Source organism: Mesocricetus auratus, unplaced genomic scaffold (genome assembly GCF_017639785.1).
Source record: "Mesocricetus auratus isolate SY011 unplaced genomic scaffold, BCM_Maur_2.0 Super-Scaffold_100004, whole genome shotgun sequence".
Taxonomy (NCBI): Eukaryota; Metazoa; Chordata; class Mammalia; order Rodentia; family Cricetidae; genus Mesocricetus; species Mesocricetus auratus.
The window spans coordinates 104,592,971-104,600,002 of record NW_024429189.1 but is presented as its reverse complement, the minus strand read 5'-3'; positions in this window follow the sequence as shown (position 1 = coordinate 104,600,002).

The following is a 7,032-nucleotide window of genomic DNA, read 5'->3' as shown; positions in this document are numbered from 1 at the left end:
AAAAATTTAAGAGATTCATGTGTTATATATTCCATGAATCATAACCACACAAATTAATTATAAAATGAGTTTGAATGAATTCTTTATTATTAGCCAAAACTTAGTATCTCCTGAAAGATGCACATTTCCAGAAAATTCTTCAATATGCCAGTGCCATTACTAGTACTCTTTTTATGTGATAACTGCTTCTCTGAAGAACTATTTTTACTTTAGTAAGAATAGAATACTTACATTTGTACACGGTGCCTTCACATTCATCTTGATCAATAGTTGCCTTCCTGCTTCATATTTGGGAAACCTTCCTAAGGATATAAGGAAAAATAATTTCATAATTCTTTTAAACTGTAACTATTTTCCCAGTTTGTGTGAAAGCTATGTCCTCTTCATATTGATAAAAGTAGTTAGGGCTGATTTGCTGAATGAAACTGAGAATGTGGAAATGTTTGAGAAGTCTCAAATCATAAAACACACACACACTACAAATAAAAGCTGAAATGTGTGTAAAAGAATCAGAGATATAGAACAAGTCTTTTTAAATTTCTAAAATGACAGTGAAAGAGAAAGAAAATGTTCTGAAATAGAATGAGTAGAATGAGATACAGAGATCAGGAAACTAACACAGAACAAAGGAAAACTCTCACAAGTCTCCATTTTTGTCATTGGTCAGCAGGTTTTTCAGTATTAACAGCATATTTTATATTGTTAAAAACAAATTCACTGTGTCAGTGAGATAGCTCAGCAGATAGCAGTGCTTGCAGCACCCTTTGATGACTTTAGTTCAATGTCTAGAACATGTCTAGAACACACAATGGAAGGACAGAGGTGACTCCTGAAAGTTATCTTCTGATCTCCACACATGGACTCTGACATGCATGGATCACAAATGCACACACACACACACACACACACACACACAAACACACTTAATGAAATAAAAATAAATTGACCATCTCTTGACAGCAAATAAAATTTCCAGTACAGGGATTGGGTTACATCTGAATGAGTTGTTGACCAAAGAGGTCCCATAGGAATCCCCAAATAACCCAGGTCTCTTCCAAGTAGGTCGTTCTCCAAAAACTTGCTGCTATGCCCAATAGCTGAAGACAATACCTATACAACTCATTGAACATGGAGAAGTTGAATTGGTGCCTACATAGAGCCCTCAGTCCTACATTCTAGTGCCTTTGGAACAGGAAGGAACTCAGTGTGACACTAAAAAGGAAACAACATCACCAACCAAGCCACAAACAAACCCTTTGATCAATAATGATGTTCTGCCTACAAGATATGCCAAGGCATTGGTGGCACAAAGCTTGTGGGAGTAACCAACCAAAATCTGATTTGACTTAAGACCCATTCCACAAGATGGAACCCATACACAATACTGCTTCTGTGACCAAAAACCCAGGAGAGCTCAGATACCTAGGTTAAAACCAAATGTGAGCCTTCTACTAAGAGAACAAAGTAATAAAATGACTCCTAGTGACATTATACTGTACTCATAGATCAGTGTCTTGCTCATCGATTAGCAAGGAAGCTTCCTCCTTCAGCAGATGGGAAGCACAGTCAGGTGTTACTCAGAGGTTAAGACACCTTGGAACACTCAGCTCTAAATGAGATGTCTCCTCAAACCCCTCCCCTTAGAGTTCAGGGAACCAGTCTCTCAGAAAAGGAGGAAAGAGTGTAAGAACCATAGGCAATAAAGGACACCAAGAAAACAAATCCCTCTAAATCAGCTGGCACAAAGCTCAAATGAGCACACAAAAACTGAAGCAGCATGCACAGATCTCCACCATGTCCTCAGCATATGTCTTATGGTTTTCAGTTTAGTGTTTGTATGGGATTCTTGTGTATGCCAATAGTGGGTCTCTGATTCTTGTGCCTTCTCTTGGGCTCTTTTCCTTCTGTTGGTTTGTCTTGCCCAATGCCAACATGGTAGTTTTTATTTTATCTTACTATATTTTATTTTGTCATATTTTATTATTATCCTTAGAAGCCTGTTCTTTTCTAATGAGAGACAGAGAGTGACTAGACATGAATAAGAGGAGGGGTGGGGAGGAACTGTGAAAGATAGAGGGAGAGAAAACCACAATCAAGGTATATTATGTGAGAAAAATATATTTCCAGTAAAAGGAATATATATATATATGTATATATATTAAAATCTGTCTTATTCCTCCACTGCTTCAATTGTCAAGAGACTCTTATGATTTAACTTCTTTTTCTCTAATTTGGTCCTTTCTTTGGACCATTGTCTCTATGGAATAAAGCAAATGGAATTATTCATAGCATAGAAATGGATTAATATTTTATCGCTCTTTTTCTATTATTCCTGAAAAATCATTTCTCCCACCTCTTTATAGAATTCCCTGTGTGAGTGGTGCTATTTTTCTCAAATTCTACCCATATCCACATTTTAGCATAAAACTACTTTCTAACATGAAATTCTTCTGTCCATTTCCTCAGATTGTGTTTCTTTTCTTTCACTCCATTGCATAGATCTTTAAAAGCCTTCTTGTATGCTGTAGGAGGAAGTCTGATGCCGCCATTAAACATGTGAGTTATTAGAGGCACATACAGATGAGGTAATAAAAGGGCGGTTTACCACACCGCTAACCACACCCACTTTAGGCAGGACTAAAGACATATACGGCTGGACGTAAAGACATATACGTACGTAGGCGGAACTACGTCACTAGCCAGGCCCACTTTTGGGCATGGCTAGGGGCGTTACGGGGGGAAGGCATAAAAGACAGCGCACAGGAAGTCTCGCTCTCTTTTCCTGGAGTTCGGCTTCCGGTCCGGCCGCTAGCTGAGAACTAGATCCTCTGGGTTTGGTATCTTGTGAGTAATTTTCTACATAAAATACTTAGCATTACTGTCAGTAATTGTGTGTCGCATATAGTTACAGCGTCCGTTGAAGCCAACAATTTGGTGTCGGGAGCGGGATTGAAATCCGGATCCAGGCGCCCCGGAAAAAGCGGCTTCTCTTGGCCCGACCAGGCACACGTGGACTCTCCTTTCGCTAAGTTCCTCACCACTTCGCTCGGCAAGGCACGATTCCTGACGCCAGGAACCAGCACCTACTACCTGCCGGTAAGGTTAGGCGGTATTCCAAGATTTCTCTTGCGGCCACGTGCTGTTTTACCGGCGGCCTGCTGACTCCGGCCACGTGCTCTTTTGCTGGCAGCCTGTTGATTTCAGTGGGAATTACTCCATTGGTAACAAACGTAACTGCTTTATACAATGTCAACAGCTAACACTATGATGCAGGATATTAAGAATTTTCTTGGTTTTTGTATGGATGGGATTTTAGAAAGGGTTGAGGACCTACCTGAAAGGTACTTCCTACACACGATGGTGATTATTAGCTTCATAATCAATATAATTTTGTTAATGAAATGGCTCAAAAATAGGAATAAACTTATACAGGTCATACAGTCATCGCAGGATAGTTTTGAAATCTTAATACAAAGGATTCAGGAAGTGCAAAATTCATTGCAGGAGAGTAAGAAAGGGTTGGTAGATAATATTCAGGATATTAAAAATGATAATGTAGGTCTGACGAACAGATTTAAAGAGACAGAACACAAAATTGAATTACTATCAGGAAAAAAATGTGTTCCACAGAGAGAATTGAAAAATTGGAACATAATGTGGAAACATTTAGCGAAAAACACGGTTTCATGTTTGATGATTTCACTAGCAAATTACAAAGACTGGAACATAAAATTGAAATGCTAGCAGAAAAGCATTGTTCCATGTCTGAGAACAATGATAAACTAACTGATAGAATATCATTTGTAGAAGGCAGTTTACATGCTATTGAGGTACTTGCTAAGGATGAGAATATTAGAAATTTGGAATCACATGTAAATGATGAATGTAAAAAAATGAAAGATTCCATGACGTCCTTAGAAAATTATTTGTCCCAAGAACTTCAGGAGCTCAGAGAAACAATGATGAATAGACTGCAGGATTTAGAAGACACTCAATCTGATACTTCAGAATCAGAAATACAGGCAACAGGTCAGGAAAGGAGTTTCCCAAAGCTTCTCAAATGCCGGAATGATTTCCCTAAGGTTGCTATGCGTTCCCCTATGGTTTTTCCGGTATCTGTAACAGAAAAACCAGCAACGAAAAAACAATCAAATGGTCCCATTGCTTATCACTGGGAGCCTATACAGATGAAGGATCTAAAAAATATTAAGGAGGCCATTGTCCTGTATGGTCTTCATTCTCCCTTTGTCAGAGAGCTCCTAACCTCATGGGCTACTGTAAATAAAGTAACCCCAAAAGACTGGGCCCAATTAGCCTCTGCAGTGCTCGAAAATTCTTGCCAAATTCAATGGAGAGCTTTGTGGAGGCAAGAAGCAAAAGCAATTGAGATTCAGGAATTGCAGAAGGGTCATGAAGTACCCCAAGACAAGATTCTTGGGGAGGGTCCTTATGCTGACACGCAGGTTCAATCTGCATATGACGAGCACATGTTGTCTTTGTGCCGTACAGCTGCTTTAAATGCCTTGGATAAGGTTTGTGAAACAGGAGAGATAATGCAACCCTACACCAAGGTATTACAGGGCCCAAGGGAAAGGTTCACTGAATTTTTAGAGAGATGATCCAGAGCAGTAGAAGTACAGGTAGCGAACCCAGAATCCAGGCGTCTTCTTATAGAATCTTTGGCGTATGAGAACGCGAATCCTCAATGCAGGCAGGTAATTTGGCCATTAAAAATAAGATCAGCGCCATTGGAGGAATGGGTCCTACATACAGCGAACCTGGAATGTAAAAGTCAGGATACAGGAGCTTGGGTAGGTGAAGCTATTTCTACAGGCTTGAGGAGGCACCAGGATGCCAAATACCCTACCTGTGATGATATAGAGGCATGGGTAGGGAAGGCAATCTCAAAGAATTTAAATACGCGTAAAGATGCAAAATGCTTTAACTGTGGTAGAATAGGACATCTTAGTAGGAACTGTAGACAACGCATTCCTAGAAATAATGCTTTTACCAGGAATGCATCAAACAGAAAGCCTAAGCCTCCTGGTCTATGCAGGAGGTGTGGGAAGGGGCGCCATTGGACTGATGAATGCTTTTCCACAATAGACAGACAAGGTAGATCTTACAGCAGGGAAACGGGGTTCCGGGGCTCAATGGAGCCCCGAAAAGGAAGATTATCCGGTCATTCCCAGTGACAGTGGAGGACAGCCTCTCCCAGGACAATTAGAAGATCCACTGCCCATTGTAAATAATATGGCACTGGATAATACATTAGCTCCAGAGGATGAATCAATTACATCAGGAGGAGATACAAAACATATATTTTGGCAAACTTCTATACAATATTATAGACCCAAACTTCCGGTTAAGGTAAATAATAGGGTGATTTACGGATTACTGGACACCGGAAGTGACGTCACTATCCTTAATCAGCAGTCCTGGCCACATAACTGGGCTTTAAAAGAGGTTAATGTTCAATTCTTTGGGATTGGAACCCTATCTGAAGTTAAACAGAGTGTAAGATGGATTGACTTTATTGGGCCAGAAGGACAGCGAGGAAGGTTAAAGCCATATGTTGCAGATATTGCTATAAACCTCTGGGGTCGTGATCTACTCCAGCAATGGAATACACAGATTAACATTCCTCCTGTATCAGCTAGGAATTATAGACAAGCTCTTAGTGGTAGTAAGAATATAGTAAGCCAGTACAGAAAACAGATGCCAAATGTACAGGCTGTACAGAAGCAACATGCTAGTGCCAAACCTACAGAGCAACCGAAAGCTCTACCATTAAAATGGCTGACAGATGAACCCGTCTGGGTGGGTCAATGGCCTATGACATCTGAGAAGTTAGAGGCTTTGAAGAAGTTAGTTCAGGAACAGCTAGATGCTGGACATATTGAGGAATCAATTAGTGCATGGAATTTGCCTGTTTTTGTTGTCAAGAAGAAGTCTGGTAAGTGGAGAATGGTTACTGATCTTAGAGCGATCAACAAGGTAATTCAGCCTATGGGGTCTCTACAACCTGGGATGCCGTTACCTTCTCTAATTCCTAAGGATTGGCCAATTATAGTTATAGACTTAAAAGATTGTTTCTTCACCATACCGCTACAAGAAAACGACAGATAAAAGTTCGCCTTCACAGTACCTACCTATAATAATTCCCGTCCGGTACAGAGATTCCAGTAGAAGGTACTACCTCAAGGTATGTTAAACAGTCCAACTTTGTGTCAATATTTTGTGAATAAACCTCTAGAAATAATTCGTAAAAAATTTCCACATTCGTTAATATATCATTATATGGATGACATATTATTGTCTGATTCAAATAAGGATACTTTGGAAAAGATGTTTGAGGCAGTAAAGGAAATTTTGCCTCGCTGGGGATTACAAATTGCCCCAGAAAAAATACAAAGAGGAGATTCTATTAACTATTTAGTTTATAAAATATATGCTCAGAAAATTAGACCACAGAAAGTACAGATCAGAAGAGATCGTTACCAGACTCTTAATGATCTTCAAAAACTATTAGGAGAAATCTCTCAATTACAGACGATTATTGGTGTAGAAGGGCATGATTTAAAACACCTGAAAATGGCTTTAAAAGGAGATAAAGACCTAAACAGCCCACGAGTACTATCAGCTGAGGCTGAAAAAGAATTAGAATGGGTAGAAAAGAGAATATTAGAAGCACATGTGGACCGTGTGGATCCAAATCTGGACTGTATTCTGGTTATTTTACCATCTAGAGAATACCCCTCAGGAATATTCATGCAGAGGGACGACATCATTCTAGAATGGGTATCCACTTCCTTGACTTCACCTGATTCGACTGGAGGCATCTGAACTGCCCCACATCGTTGACTCCACCTGACAAGCACTATCCTGAAACTGGCTTGAAACTACATCACTCTACACAACTCCGGACCAAGAAACTGAAACAGCACATCTTCTACAATCTGACCAGAGCTTCAAGATAAGAGCTTCAATCAACACTAGAACCCTAGTCAGGAACTTCAATCAAGCATCTCC